This window comes from Lepidothrix coronata, unplaced genomic scaffold (assembly GCF_001604755.1).
Source record: "Lepidothrix coronata isolate B3197 unplaced genomic scaffold, Lepidothrix_coronata-1.0 Scaffold146, whole genome shotgun sequence".
NCBI lineage: Eukaryota > Metazoa > Chordata > Aves > Passeriformes > Pipridae > Lepidothrix > Lepidothrix coronata.
Genome location: NW_016690326.1, coordinates 2,352,790 through 2,369,949, shown reverse-complemented (window position 1 = coordinate 2,369,949; position 17,160 = coordinate 2,352,790).

The window sequence follows — 17,160 nt, the reverse complement described above, 5'->3', positions numbered from 1 at the left end:
TTGATTTTTTCAAAAATAAGACAGATCTAAATTCAGTTTTGATTTTTTTTTTAAATTAAGACAGAAAGGCTAAGTTCTGACTAAGGGCAAGTCTGATCATGTTGGGTTTTTTGTTTGGGTTGCTTTGTGTTGGGGATGGGGTTTTTTAAATGTTTTTTGAGAATTCCATCCTCTCCTGTGACACAAGCACACATGTGCCTGTATCCACACAGCAGCTGTGTTCAGAAAGAGACCATGTGGTGTTTGTAGAGTGTATGGACTGCATGGTGGTGTGTCCACAGGGGTATTACCTAAGGTTTGCACCCAGGTCAGGCAGATATCCCATAGTCCTTGAACACACATCCGAACACTCGAAAAACTTACACCTTGGCTTGCCCTGGCAGCAAGGCATCCAAGGATATCCTACCACACCCAGGTCTGCAGCACAGAGGAGCCAGACAAACTGGTTACACAGGCTTGGTTAGGTGGTCTTGAATTCATTGCAAAAAATAATGTGCCAAACCAGTTTATAGGAAGATCTCCAGTGTGCCAGGCGAGGATGTCACAACTACCGGGCATATTAACCACGTTATGTGTGGGCACAACAAATATTTATAGTCAACCTTCTCATGAACTGGTTATAAACTTGGTTCACAGTGGAAATGTAGGCAGGGCCTTTGGGGCTATTTTTGGTCCTTAGAATGAGGCTGGAGATAGGAGCTCTGCCTCATTGATAGCATATTGCCTCTCAGTGCAGGGTGGAAGGGAGAAGTTCAGAGGTATGTAAAAACAAGGAAGACTAATTAAAAAATAAACTAGGGAACTGCTATCAAACTTGTGAAAGGCATTGTTTCACGAGCTGTTGAAGCTGGAGGCCATAATTTGATTGTTGTTTATTAACACTTGACCATCTACCTTCTCTAAATTTTGCTGTGCAAAGAATTAAATGAACCACAAGCTCCAGCACAGCAGAAAAGAGATTGTATTTTTTCCTTTTCTTTTTCTTTTTTTACTTTTTTTAAAATTTTTTTGAAGAGGGAAAAGAAGTTTCATCTCTTTGCTCTATGGGGGTTAACATGCAGCATCCTGGCTCCTGTCACTAAGAAGCATGATAAGACTTCAAAGAGTACAGTGCAGGGCAGATACAGGCAGGCAACAAGAACTGAGGCTAGTAAGAAGCTTGTAAAAAATCCCAAAAAAACAAAAACACACGTACCCCAAACAAAAAAGAAGCACTAATGAGATCATATATGATACAATCATTGTCCATCTTAAATAACCTCTTTTTATTCGCAGGTTTAAAGGACCCCAGACAGCAGCAAAATATTATCTGGGGTCCATAGCCATGGGCATGGAGCAAGGAAAGTGAATTTGAAGACCTAGCTACATCTGGAGTTTATCAGCTCTTTTCCTGGCTAGTATTACAGTAAACAATTATCTGTAGATCAGGAGACAGCAGGGACTTTAAAGACCCAAATTACAGAGAAAGGGAGAGAGAGAAGGAGAATACAAGAGATAAAAAGGAGTCTATGCATCTTATCGTACTAATGAAATCAACCTGACAATCATGGCAGGCTGCAAGGGCATTACACTGTCTGGTATTAAATGAGCAGTTACAGCACAGGCTCCTGTGTCAAACAGCAAATAGACACGAAAGAGAAGAAAAATGTACCGCTAGGTCGAGGCGAGTGATTTATAGGCAGTAGTTAGACAGCTGGTCAGTTTTAAAACCTCCTCAAGTGTGCTGTCAGGATAACAACATATTCAAATGTTTCGATTAGCATTTCAAGGGACTGGGAGTGTTCTGCAGCAGAGAAAAACTCAGTGATCCCTAAAATGCAGTTAATGAGGAAATAACGACTGCCTGGAGCTGTTGTTCTGTTTACGTGCTTAGAAACAATCACCTGTTGCAAGGGCAGGAATAATCCAGCCTGTTTTACGGACAAATTTGACTAATTTCCACTGTTTTAAGCCGTGATGCCTTTCTCTCCCTGAACTCCGCTGGCTTGCTGCAAACAGCAGCTCTTCCAGCAAGTGGAAGTAACATGAATAACATTTGGTCCCAAAAGGCTGTTTTACAAAATTACAGGACTTAAGACCATGTTCCTCTGTGGACCAGATGCAGTTACAAATGTTAAGTGTGCTCTATTTTTATAAAGGCCTGATGGATACATTACTACCTTATAAAATTCCAGGTTTTTTTCTTCAGCTATGTACTTTCTGGGTCTTTCAAATGGGAACAAGAGCCAAATAATTCTGCAATTGGAAAAAGGCAGAGGACAAATGGGCTTTGGAGTTGGAACTAAATACTACAAAATTTTGTTTACTTCCGAGGCACCAAAAATGTATTCATCCAGTTCTAGATTGCACAAAGCTGGCAGAATCTCCAAAGATCAGGTCCAGGTTCTGAGACTTAAAAATTGTTGAGAGGAGATCCTTCCGTTCACGGTCAAATCTCCTCCAGCAGAACATGGTTCCTCATGGCTCATCCTTCTGCTCCTGAGACAAACATAACCATTTGCCCCATAAGACAAATGTGCCCAGAGAAAGCCTTCCCACCACAACAGCATCCTGATATAAGCTGTTCTCTGTGGCTCCCCATGGGGCTAAGGCAGCCAGTAGGGTCAGTTCTCGTGCTATTACAGACAAAAAAATAGAACAAAAATTTCAAAGTTTTGTTGTGAAAAATTCTACTACTTTCCCATCAGCTTATTTGACAGCAAAGTCAGTGTCTTGTCTGGGTTGAGTAGAGTTGGGAGAAGACTCATGTGAAAAACTGCACCCAAGAATATGAGGTGAAGTCAGAAGTGAAGCTCTTAGGTTTGCCTGAGAGGGAGTAAAAACAAAACATAAAGGGTCTTATGAACCGGGAGTGGGGGCAGGCAGGCCACAACTTTTTGCTACAGGCATGAAGGCACAGTAACAACTTCACTGACTAATAGATTCTGTAATCCTATAATTGGCAGCTACATATTTGTACATGTGAGACCAAATGCAGTTTATAAAAAAATCAAGTCAAAACAGGAAAAGCAAAGGCAGTTAATTACTTGTTTGTGTGGAAAGGTGAGAAAGAAAACCTTCACAGGTACTCCTTCCCCCATGCTGGGGTCTGGATAACCACATAGGAAGCAAAACAATCCACTATAAATTATTAGCCAAATGCTAATTTTGAATCCAAGAGTTATTTTTTCCCTCTCGTCTTTATTTCCAGACCAAGATATGTCACTTTGAAGTGAGGTGGGTCTTGATGCCCTTGGGAGGACAGCAAAGGCTGACTAATCCCCCCCCATGCTGGTTTGAAGTGCAATCTCCACATCACACTGAGGGCAGGGCAGTGCCCAGAGGTGTCCCTTGGGGTTAGGACAATTTTCTGAAGATGCTCAAGCCTGTTTGGCCCATCATGCTGACAAATCCCAGGCCAGCTGGACTACTTGGAGCAGCTCTGCCTGTACATTTCCATTGATCTTCTGCCTGGATGCATAGCCCTGAATTTGTTTGTCATGAGAAGATGTCATCTTCATCTCTCTAATAGGTTTTCAAAGAGTAGCATTTTGTTTGAAGGGAATGGAAAAGAAAAAAAGCAAGAGAAAACACTAGAGTTACTCAAGATGTTTATGTTTGCACTTGAAGATTAGCAGCATGATGTGTTTCAGTTCCTGTTCCTTTGAATAAACCCTTTTTATTAAGTTACACTATTGCTAGAACCTACTCTACTGTTTAAAAATAAATAACACACTAAGGCTTCATAATGGATCCAAATTATTTAAAGCACATAAGGTTAGTTAATATCATTTATACTTCTATCTAACCTGTATAAGTCAGAATAATTTAAAATACAGTGGAGGAAGAATTTACCTTTTGCTGAGGGTCTTGAATCTGGATAAACAGTGATGAAATATGTAGTAACTCTCTTCCCTATGTGAGAAACAAGGGAAAGCAAGGGGACAACACTGGGCATGGCAGTGACACAGGAGAGGAGAAAGCAGGTGGGATGGAGAGTCCTGGAATACATTTGCTTTGAAGCAGGTTTGTTTTGATAGGTTGGCCCCAATTGCTTGGTCAAACATGCTGGGCTAGTTTCTCCCTCACTGTAAGTCAAAAAGAGTGTAAGTTCATTCATTATGTTGGGACTGTGTCTATTTATAGCCTTGAAGGACTGTATCCAATGTAATGATGTTGTAAGACCATAAGACAGATATGCCATGAAGTTCATTTTCTAGACTTTTTTAAGTGGTGAATGTAATAGAAGTCATAAATGCTGATAAATGAGTAGTAAACAAGGATTGTTTTGTCCTACATGGCAGACAGCTAAAAATAATTTTGTACATTAGACAGCATTTGATGTAGTTATTTACTCAGCAAGTCAGGGCTCTAGGAACAAAACTCCTATTGCAAATATTCTCTTCTCTCTCTCTCCCCCTCTCCATATAATAAGGTTTACCTCTCTCTCTCTTTTTTCCTGAGGCAGTGTCAGTGCAGTTTCTCAGATTTCCCAGGCAGATACATTATCTTGTGATACAGCCCGTGGTTGTGAATGTCACGTCTTACTTTTGACAGGATGCCTACTAAGAAGATGCGTCACCCTGGGGGGAGACAGGGATGTGGTGAAGGAATTGTACTTCTTCAGTAATCAGACCTAAATAAAACAGCCTAAAAGTAAGTATATAGCATCCTCTCCAAAGTGTCTGCTAACCACAAGCCAGATGAAGGGCAGTAATTCTTTCCTTGTAACTCAGTTCTTCGCTGTTCTGCAGAGGAACAAAAGGGGAAGATGGGCAGAGTCAGGTTGGCACATACAGCAACAAAGACACAGCATCTGCCATTGTCCTTTTCATTAGTAAAAGTTCACCCAGTTGGGTACAAAGCCCACAGAAGCTTTTGTTTGTTTGTTTGTTTTAATTGATTACAGCTAAATTTGGAGTTTGGATTGCTCTTCCCTAGTGGACTTCTCCTGGGAGCAATTCAGTCCTGATCAGCTGCCTTTGTGTGTTAAAAACATGGTAAAGCTGAAGGCACTCTTATTTGAATGAGATAGAAGACCAAGGCTTGACCATTTAGGGTTGTTTAAACTCTCATGACAGTTTTTTCAAGATTAATAATAGGAGCCCTGGAGGAGGAGGAGGAGGTATTGACATTTTCATCTGAACTAAATTGCATTCTGCCTGTCCTGGTCCCCCTCACATTTTCAGCTGGGTATGATTCTGCTGTTCTTTATTCCATTCCTGAAACATTGTAATATGTTAGATTTTTAGCCCTGTGAAGACAGTGAGACAGTGAGACATTGGCACAGGTTTCCAAGAGAAGCTGTGGCTTCCCCATCCCTGGGAGTGTTCAAGGCCAGGTTGGATGGGGCTCTGAGCAACCTGGGCTAGTGGAAGGTGTCCCTGCCCATGGCACAGGGTGGAACTGGATGATCTTCAAGGTCCCTTCCAACCCAAACTCTTCTATGATTCTATAAATAACAGAGTTGCTGTACCCCAGAGTTGATTGTATTCCAGAAAAAGGTAAAATGATCCCTTTGTACAGCCTGCATACATGAATGAGCCCTAGTTACAACTATTTCAAATCAACAAGAGATTCTGCAGAAGCAGAATATAGTCCTTGATCTGTAGAGTATCATGGAAAGCTTGATGTAAAGACATCTCAAAGCCAGGATGTAAAATGCTCAGATATTTGTGGCAAACCTGAGGCATTCTCTAAAGCAGAATGAAATGTAATTTCAGCTCTCTGAAGGCATGGATGGATGGATGGATAGATGATAGATACCTTGTGCTCTGGATAGATGATAGTTAGATACCTTGTGCTCTCTAATTTAGGTAAGAGAATTCAACCCAAAGATTTTCTTCTGTGGGAAGGTTTTCCCAACCTACTGTCACCTTACAGAATCACTGCAAAGAACCACTGGATAGGTAGTTGGAGGGAGAAACTCTCCCTTGTTTGGAAAATGTGGGTTACAGCATACAAAAACAGGAGAGATGTGAAAAAGAAGATGGGAATTCACATCAGTAAAGGATGGGAATAGTTTTAAGCTTCATTAAGTAGTTTGAAGAACTGAAATTCTGTTTGGTCAGAATGGCAGGGCAGGGGGTGGCTCCTCGAAGTAAAAGGTTCTTTCTTATAAAGAAAATTATTCCTTGGCTGTAGCTCTGACTCATACAAAGCCAAATACAACAACTTTGAGCGGTTACCCCTTACTGTGTGGTAATAGCAATGGGTCCCCCAAACTGAACTGGAATGAGGGAGGGATGAATCAAGGGGGACAATGTGATCTTTGCCCTCAGCTTTCTGGAGGTGCAGGACTGAAAAAGGGCAGATCAGGAGAAATTCCCTCTCTTTTCCAATCAGATATTATATCAAAGCTTTAATATACAGCCAAAGGGATCCTTTTTTAGGGCTAATGATGGTCAAATCTCAACATGTTTTCAGTGTCAGTTCAACTTGAAAGGATCCTGCCAGCAGTCAGATACTTCAAACATAGGAAAAACTGCCATATTCCTTGAGGTCTCCCATCCTTCCCTTTACTGGTTTTTTTTTCTCCAAACATCAAATTTGAGAGCCTTGACCTCAAAAAACACCTCACTAGGCAAGGTTCTTCTCATGCCAACTGGATTCAAAACTCAGCCCTCCCCAACCCTAAAGGAAACTTTCAGCTTGTGTATTCCCGTTTCATTTATTTTCAAGGTTATTTTCACAGCTACTGAAGCTTAGGGGAGTTCTGTGCATTATTTATTTATCTTTGATCCATTGTTCCCAAGTCAGTCATTCTATTTCTTTCTGTTTTCAAGCTAAATTGTTTCACATCTCTTATTTTCTTAGTAATGTATTTTAGTTTTGGTTTTCCTCTTTGGTCATTAGGGTGAGGGGAAAAACTCAAATTTAAAATGTATAATTATTTGGGTTTAGTAACATTAGGGAAAACGAGGAATTAAAGAGGTTCTGGATATTCAAAAGTTTTCTTTCTCTCTGTTATAAATTGGTTTTTGTACCTTGAGGCCAGTTGGTTGAATCACAAGGACTAACACTTCCAGTGTAAAAAAAAAAGAAAAAGCCTCGTGCAAGGCAAAGCACAGTTAAATGGTCAGAAAAAGAATAATCATTTTCCTGGGTTTTTTACCTGCCAGCAGGTGAAAACCTCTTCATTACATCTCATTTGAACTGCAGAAGCTCCTCAGCTCATACTAAATGAACAGTCAGCTTAATTGCTGACGCGAAACACTTTAAAGAAGGAAGTTTGGTCAAGTCATTTGTTTCTTTTGCATCTTTATCTTCAGTTTGACATGAGTTTAACCTTTGCTCCTAATCCTCATGTCAGTCAAGTTCAGCTTTAATCTCAGAAAGTAAAAGTATCAGTGCAGGGTTATTTTAAAGAGAGGAGTAAAATCTCAGTTCTCTAAAGGCGAATCCTGGGCTGTTTCAGGGATGGTGGCAGAAGATGCAGGGAAGAGGTTTTCCTGGAGAACCTCTTGAGGGACAGCATGGACCAGGGAGGGCACCTTGGTGTGCATCAAGCTTTAAGGTGCCTCTAATGTTTCTTGAAGAATCCCACCAGGCTTTTAAAGCTTCAGAGAGCTGCTTCTTGCTTATCCATTCCTCTAACTGAAAGCAGAAAACACTGTTCTGACACTTCAGAGGCTCTAAAGGTAGGAGAAAATTCTTAGGCTGAACTCTCTTACCTGAATTTAGACACTTAAATCAGAAGCCCAGTTGCTCTTGGCTTCTCTTACAGTCAAGGGAGAGATGAAGATACCTCCAGAGGGAATTTAGGCCTGTTGACATTCTGCCATTCATCTCTTTAATCCTTTTTTTCTTTCACTGGCTGAGTCCAGACTGCCCAGCTGCACCCATTCCTTTGGATTTCTTAACATCTTTTTGTCCATCACATGTGATCAGTCATCTGGCTCCAGAAGTGAAATCCCACCGTGATCCACTGCTGTACAAAGCAAATGCACCATTAGCCTGGGGAACTTATTGCCATAAGGTCTTGCAGAGGCCAGAAGCTTAACAGGATTCAACAAGGAATTAGATATTTGCATCAGGAACAAGAATAGCCAGGTATAATAATCAAGATTAAAAAAATAAATAAGACTTTTGAGAGAGCTATAAACCTACATTCTTCAGGGTTTATGTGAACTTCTGACTAATGAGGGTTCGGAGTAAATTTTGTCCACTGGAAATTCTCTGGGATTTATGTTTTAGCTCACTTAGGCACTTCTGAAATCCCACCCCCTAGGTCTGCTGGACTTCTGATTGATCCAGGATGACATTTCCTGAACACATATGTTCCTAATCATCAAACAATGCACAAATTTGTTTTTTAAAAAAAAAGAAACTTAAAAAAAAAATTAAAAATAATTAAAAACCAGTCCTGGATAATTCAGAAAAAAAAAAAAAGCCCCCATTTTCCTCCTACCTGTGTAAAAGAAAACTTTGGCCCCTTCTCTCTTTCTGTGAATAGTTGTCTTGGTTTTTTTTTTTTTTTTCAATTACCATCGAAAACATCATAGATGCCTTGGAATCTGGAGTGAAGGTGATGGGGCATACCTGGAAGAATTTCCATTCTATGGAATATAGAATTAAAAGCTAATTATTTTACAGGAAACCTTGACTATATTTCTTCAAATCTCCAATTAGAAGTATGGTCTAATTTGGAATGCAGTTTATTATATGTGCTTTTAATGACTGTTGTACTCCAAGGAAGTGCAAAGCTTGGTTCTTAATATCTGTCATCTCAGAGGGAACCTTGGAGAACAGATACTCATCAGGGCATCGTGGCCATCCTCCAATTGTTGATGGAAATGAAGGTGGGTCCCTTCAAACATTTTTTTAATGCCATATGGATAGTAGAGAACCAATGCCCTCCAGCAGGCAGCCAGATAGGCAAAGGTAGGGACTGAGCCAGGATTAAAGGATGCAGAGGCTATAAAAAGGAGGTTATGCCAAAGAACTAAGCAGTACATGTACTTTAAGCACACAAAATCTCTCCTCACCTAGAGTAAATAGATGAGGTAATTGTAAGTTAGAAAGGGAGAAGTCTCAGAAGTCTGAGCAGTCCTTTGTTTGCAGTTTCTCCTCTGTGCTTGGAAAGATCACAGTGCAACGCACCTCGTATAAAGGTCACCCTATTATACACCCTGCAACGTGTTACAATTATAGCATCCCTGGTAGCTTCTAGTCATTGCAAAATAATTGTTGTAAATTTTTATAGAAGCCTTTTGTGGGCTTTTTTTTTTTTTTTCCCACTCCTTCTTGATCTGTGCAGCTGACTCACGAAGCTGGAAGAGGAGACGAAGCAGCAAATTGCTGCGGGAACTTACGTCACCGAGCGCTTGGGCTGAGCACCCAGAGCTGGTTTCGTTTCACTGGAACCATCACACTGAAACTACTGTTCTGTCCCTGTGCAGAGCAGTGGCTGGGTGTCCGTTCCTGAGACTGGAAACAAGCAGATAGCAACAGCAAGTAGAAGATAAAATGAACAGAGAGGCTCTTTGTGTTTACAGGAGGACTTTTTGAGTTTACAAAATGTCTGAGATCTTTCTCTAAAACATCCAGTTAGTCTTTTCTGGCCTTTTATTGTCTTGGCTTTGGTCACTTCAATCAAATTTTATAGCTGCCAACACCAAAGAAAAGTTACCATCCATCCCATTCTTCTTTCAAATCCCAGAAATTATCCCAAAGAAGTAATTAATTTCAGTGTTGGATCTTTAGAGATGATGACAGGGCCAATTATTAACACGATTGCATCAATATGAGCTTCCTGTACTTTCCCCAACCACACAGGAAAGAAACATTTACCTAATTGTTTGGCCTTGTTCACTCTCTTCTCCCTGCCCCCTCACACAGAACAGCAGCACCCAGGTTTCATTCCTTCACATGCTGATGTGACCCTTCCAGACTGAGTTGGTGCCTAAATGGTAGCAAAATCAACTGAGATGTCTTTCTTGCCTATGCACTAAGAAGATTCCAGTCTGCAGAAGTCTCACTGCAGCAGATTTGCAGATGTTACCATCATCCTCTGATTTTAAAGGAACAGAGATGTGTTATTGACAGTGAGTTTATTTTAGCACGTGATTCAGAACGTTGTTGTGCAGCAGCAAGACAGGACCTTTCCTCTTTTCTAACAGAACACTTAATCACATCTTTGCCTCTGCTGTGCTCTCTCACACCTTGTACACATGTTCTGCTCCTGATGGTGAAAACTGAGTGCTAAAATCCTCCATGAGTTTGTAGGCAAGTGGAGTTGTGGGACAACCATTCATGGTTGGACTCCCTGTGTTCTACTGTCTCACAAGGGGGTTATTCAAGAATCCAGTTTACTGCACATCTGGGAGATATGGGGCTGATGCAAAGAGGGAATCTTTTACAAACCCCAAAGGTGACTCCAAGCTCCCTGGCATGAGTTCCTGGAGACTGTTTAAGACCTCTGGATTCCCACTGGGTTCTGAACATGCACTGCAGCACTAACAGCCCTCGAAACATTCCTCTGCCTCAGCATTGCCTCTCCCAGAGTCAGCTCAAAATTGTTGAGAGGGAGTATTTCTGCTCAGGGAAGCAGAACTTGTACTACAAATTGCATGGTAAGCACTTGTTTTCTCAGAGAACATGCCTGATTGAACAGCAGTGAAATGAATCTCTAAATTCCTCACCAGACCTGGCCACCCACCCACTCAGCTGGATGAATCAGATCCCTCCTGGCAGCCACGGGGGGTATCACAGGTGACAATATGGGGAGAACATGCTTCAGCAAAGATGTTTTCTTTTCCTCAAATCCCCTTTACCATTCCCTTCTCTTCCATACACCAGGCTGCATATGCATAACACGGGCCAATTACTGATAAAAACCAACCAGAAGTCTCAATATCATTATAAGAACTGGGGTTTTTTATTTAGGTTTTATTAAGGTTTTAACCATAGGCTTGGGTTTGCATATGGTTTTGCTCATCCTATGTTAAAAAGCATCCTATGGAGGCAAAGAATTAAAAGCTCATATGTCCTCTATTTTATTCTGGTTTGATTTATGATGCACATTGATTCCATTCTCTGTGTACAACCTGTTAAATCACTCTAAGTAGGTGTAATGATAATACCTGATGGAAGCCTGATGGTGAAGCATTTGTTTAAAAAATTGCTGAGAGCAGCCCTTCTAGGATTAGAGATTGGCAGGTAGGGAGATGCTAGTTTGATCTTCACTATATTATTTTAATTAAATAAAACCAAAGGCACTGTGGGCAGCAAGCAGGCACCTTTTACATATTACACTGCAATAAACACATGTAATTCAATAAATTCTCTCTGATGCCTTCCATTCACAATAGGAACTTGTGCTAATATCCCACTAGCCAATTGAAACCACTCTTGGCAGCTTTAAAGTGCATCAGATATGGCCATGTCCACCAACTGTCCAGCACTGTCTTTACCATGTTTATCATTTATTTTCCTGGCAGACCATGACTAACTTTCCCAACATCCAGAAACACAGCCAGAACTTTCATGGGGGAACTGAAAAAACAGCCTGCATTCATGTCCGTCACGATTTCTCATGGTGAACAAACAACTTATTCAGTTTTAAATAAAATATTTTTTTAATGTGTTGGCCTTTCCCAGTTTTCTTGTTTCAACGCACTGAAGAGGGATCATACTATGATGCAGACAATATTTAACAATCTCAGCAAAGAAGAGGAGAGAAAAAGTAATAACCTTGATAATAAAAAATATATGTAAATCAGGCTAAAAGAAATTGTTTGTTTAATATAGTGACCTTTGATGAATGAAGTCAAGGCATAGAAGGAATCATAAATGTATTAAAAAATGAGTGAATATGGTTTTGAAGTGTGGCAAACTTGAGGCACAATTATGATAATCCACCAGTGGAAGATAAAGAGGAGAACCAGAGCCAGACTACTGAAATCTGAACACCTTCAGATGTTGACCTGTTTAACTGACCCATGTCTTTACAAGTTGCTGGAACAGAAACCCCAGATCCTGAGCTTCACCTCTGTACATTTCTGGAACTCAAACCTCTTCCTAGACTTTATTGTTTTCCTTTTTTAACACAGAAAAGCTATAAATAAACCCATTTACATTGCTGGAACTTTGATTTAATTTTCCTCCTTTTCCTTTTAGCTCTTTAAAAGAGGGACTGGATAATTTTATGATCACTGAACATTTGTCTTGCTATTCAGGCCTGGGCAGTTATAAAGGTAAAGCTTTCATGGTGTAATGTGGTATTTCCCTGAGGAAAGTGGAAAGTATGTCTCCTGTTTGATGGGATATTGTACATTTTGTTTGCACTTGTTGTAGGAGAAGTGGGACTTGATTCTTATTTCTCTTTGGTTTAATTTCTCTGCTACTGCTTCTGGTACTTTTATCATGAAATGTGATCTATCTTTCATAACAGACCTACTGATTGGATCTGACAGTTGCACAAAGAAGATTAGATTTCTCCCAGGGATGAGAGAAAAGGACAGGAATTTCTAAAAAAAATATATGGCAAAAGGGAGTTTGAAACCATCATTTATAGGTGTCTAGGGGCTCAGGGATTATTTTTAAGCCAAATAATAAATTTTGATTTGTGTTGGGAGCATCTCAATGTGTTGGGTGGACAAAGTGACAGTTTATCACCATTTTACATGGAATAAAAATTATATTAGAAATTATCACTGGCTGTAGAGTTTATCAGTGCCACCAGGCTGGGCCATCCTGATTGTCACCAGCAGAACTGGGACTGCAGCCTGAGGGCCAAGACCAACCAGCCAGGAGAGAACCCTCGTGGACACTACAGCTGGTGTAGCTCCTGCTGTGTTACACCAAGGTCCTTGGTGGTGCCAACCAGTGAACCCTCCAGATCTTTCTGCATCCTCCATGATGACAACCAAGAAGCTTTCATTGCTTCCAGCAGGAGTGGGCTCTGATCCCATTCCCACAAATCAGTTGGTTGTTATGGGTGGACTGCCGGTCTGAACCGGTACATCAAATCCCACGTTAACTTAAAAAACATTAAAATGACAACTTCATCTCGAGTTACTTTCCTATTCATCTATAGAATTTCTCAATTATGTATGACTAATTTTGCACAAAGTCATTATTTGGAGCAATTTGTCTAAGTACGAGAGGCAACACCTTCAACCTTCCTGGATGGTGGGTGGGGAAAATGTCATAATCAGTTCTGCTTTGGCATGAGTTATTAAGCGGTCACAGGAGTTCAAAGGAGAGAAATAATGAACAGGTAAGTCATTACATGCAAAAATTCTTCTTCTATATTATCAAAATACAAATTAATTACAGATAAGATCAGATGAATTTTCTTTAATGTCAGTTTTTTCCCAGAGATGGTAATGAAAGTGTAGAGTATGTGGGAGGAGAGGAGTGGAGATGTATGGAAGGGATGTTTTATTAATGTTGGCTTGATTTCACTGGGAAGACATTGCCTGTGAAAGCAGCAAAGGAATCAGGAAAGGCTCTGGGACATGCAAATAAAATCATTTTTATTGCACTTAGTGTGCTAACTCATGCATGATCTCATTCAGACTCTCAAAGCAATCATAAAACTATCTCCATGCAACAATTACTCCATCAGCCAATGCAATCAGCAGGTAGGGCAGCTGGCAGCCCTTGCCACAGGATCCTCCTGAATTCATTAGCTTGTGGTCGGGATACCTTGACAAGGTTTCCATTCCTGATTTTGAAGGGGACAACCGTAACTAAAGTGAACATATGACTCACCATAGCTGAGGAATAAAAGAGCCCCCTTGCTCCCCTCCCCCCTTTATATGCAATACTAATATTCACATGACAACAAACATTTTCAAAATAATAGTCCTATATACTTAAGACTAATCAGAGCGGGCGCCATCCAACTTGCAAAGGTAGCAATTTTCCTTCATTAAAGCCAAATCAGGAGAGAGAACTTCAGGATTCCTTAGGGCTAATTACAAGGTGTTAATAATAACAATATAATGGCAGCAATTTTCTAGCTTTGCCCAAACCTATAATCTGCCCTGAGTGCCTTATAGGATTGCCTCTGAGTTTATATAAAGCCAAGTGTTAGCCCAAAAATGCTTTAAGTAATTTAATTTTTACATCATGTCTCTTTTCAGTCTGTTTGTAGCGATGGGGTAATTGTTAGTGGAGAGCGTTTTCGTTGGGGAGGAGAACAAGTAGCAGCATGACAGCTCAGAATAACCCTCTCCCATCTTCCTGGAGCACAGGTTGTACACCAGAAACACAGAGAACCCAGGTCAGGCACCTCCAAGCTCAAGCCCAGCCTGCCCAGAGGGACCAGAGCTGCATTTCTTTGGCCCCTCCTGCCCACAGCGGAAGGGAGGGAGGTAACTGATTATAGGAGAGCTGGAGACAAACAACAAACAGACAAACGTACAAATTATTTTCACATCCACCTCCTAATTGCTTGCTAAAAACCCTCTAAGACTCCATGATCAAATGGAGTGACATATTGCTGGAGCGGTGATGAGTCATTTGTCAAAAATTTTCAGCCTCAGTAGCAAATCAACAGTTCAAAAGGCAAATCAACAGGCTTCAAAAGTACAAGATAGAATTGTTGTGTAGCTTCTCCGGGGTGAATCTAGCAAGAATAGATCTTACTGACATGTGGAGGGTTTTCAAGAGCAGGTCATCATCCTGGAAATCCGGCGGCCTCACATGCACAGGGGTGAGAAGGAAAGACAGCTCAATACAAGCACAAAGCAGAAACCTGAACTGAAAAATTGAAATGGTCCCACTATAGCTGGTTAAGACTGCAGTTCTCAACCTCATGGTAATCACTTACCTTAGCAATAACACAGTGTATAATTTGGAGAAAATTTGGTTTAGTCATAAACTGGAGACATCAGAGACTCTGTTCTAAAGGGGGAAAATCATAATAATATATTTATAATTTTTTTCCAGAGAAAAAGTGTTTACCTATAGTGTGTCAAATTTTAGCCTGCAGCAAAATGATTTATGAACAAATTCTAAGCTTCTTCACAGTTGACAAGTTAATTCTCACTGAAAAAAAAAAAAGAGGAATTATGACAACCTGGAAGAATGTTAACATGGTACATACTCTAATTGAATAAGAGACACCTTACAGAGCTACAATGCAAGCCCTTATTGATTTCAAAGCTACTTACAGGCTGAGAAACTTCAAAAAATTGGTATTACAAATACTGGAGTCAAATTTCTGTGAGTTGAGAAGCTTATCCACTTCAGACCTTCAAAACTTAACTGTGAAATCTCATACAAACAGTTTTGTCTAGAAAATTTCTGGTACTTCTCAGAATAGTGTTTGGTTTTCAGGTGAAAACTGAAAGAAATGAGAAAATAAGCAAATTGAGTAGCCAGAGTCACCCATCATATAATTTTTTTGCCCCACAAAAGTAGACAGAGAGGGCAACATGAGAAAAAATAGGGGGGGGGGTGTGAGAAGGAAATATCTTGATTTTTTCCTTCTTCTCAGGCTCACATCAATGTGGAAAAGGGAGAAAAACAGTCATAAGGAGTTAAGCATAGGGCTGGAGTTGAGTCAGATGAGTTCAAGTGGTGGTTCTTTGTGTATCTTAGAAGATAACCCTGAAAGAAACAAGAAGCTCCTCTTTTCTGTGCTATGTCTGCCTCCTCTTTTCAAAAGCCCCACCAGCACTTATTCAAAAGTGCTGCAGACTTTGATGTTTAGAGATGAAAAGCGGTTTTGAGGTAAGAAATCACAGTTTAGTCCTAATCTAAGAGAATCAGTGGCTACTGATGATGAGTAATTTAATTTCATAAGAGTAATTTTTGTCTCTTTATGGGTTTCTTTTACGAGACACTTATAAGGTCAAATGGTGCTAAGTGAATAAATGAAAAGTATTTCTTGTGGATAAACTGAGAAAAACATTACCTTTCCCCCACTCCCTCTCCCACCTTTTCCCAATTTTCAATCTTGTAGTACAGAGCAGGAACCATTTTTCCCCACTTGTAGTCAAATACGACCCCAGAACTAAGTAAATTGAACACTTCACACCCGTTCACTAGTGTAAATTTATTCTGATTTACCTTATATACTCGTCAAAAGCTGTGCCAAGATGTATACACAAACCATTTTCTTGGATTGTTTCAAGCTAATCATGTTAACGTATTTGCTTTATTGGCTTTGGGGGGTTTCCAAGTGGAAATGATTGAAGTAAGGTCCAAAACCAGCTTTGTCTCATTGCCAGTTCTGGGGCTAAGGTGTGCCTCATTGGCCTTCTCCTGTCCGTGTCAATGGGCTTGATCATTCCAGATCAGCAGCTCATCATCAGTTTATTTCTGCAAAATATTGTACTTAATAAGTCAATTAAAGGAAAAGTGGTTTTAATCTTCTGCAGTCGGGGGAGTCTGTGGGATTCGTGAAGGCTGAAAAGCAAGTTATGCACAGAAATACATAGGAAAATATATTTATATAGGAAATATATAGAAAATGCTGCATGCAATGAAGCAACAAGTTCAGCAGGTCCCAGGGGAAAAAGAGATGGCATTGAAGGCTGAAGAAGTCCATACCACAAACATCTACTTTATCAAACTCTGCAAAAGGGAAATGTTACCCTAAAAGGGTTGCCCATCAAACAAGACTCACAGCTTTGCCCAAGTGCAAAAGCTAAATGGTCAGAGCCTAAGCAAAAAAAAAAAAAAAAAAAAAAAAAAAAAAAAAAAAAAAAAAAAAAAAAAAAAAAAAAAAAAAAAAAAGAAGAAAATGCAAAAGTTATTGTGACAAATATATTCTGCTGCTCAAAAAATTTCCAGCCACGTGAAAATCTGGACTATTGGGTTTCCTTGGATTAATCTGAGTCTTCCCAGAATCAGATTTGCTGCCATTTGGCGAGTAGCAGGATCAAGCAGTCCAGGCTTACAGAGACCATGCTTTAGGATGGAGTACAACATCTAGAAACACATCGGCTTATTGATGCAAGTCAGGGCTTGTAGCAAACACAGTCTTAATTATGGTGAAGCACTGGAGGTGCAATTCAAAGACAGAGTTAAGAAGGGCGCAGATCTCTTGCTGGAGCACTGCTGAGGGTGGGAAAGACAAACAAGACATCCAGTCACCCATCCAGGAATCCATGTGCACGGACCAGAGACATTGAGTAATACTGCTACCAAGTTTTCTATAAATTTTTTTGCTGCCAGATCTCCAGGTACTTTGCAAAGAGGTTTCTCCCATGAAGGGATGTT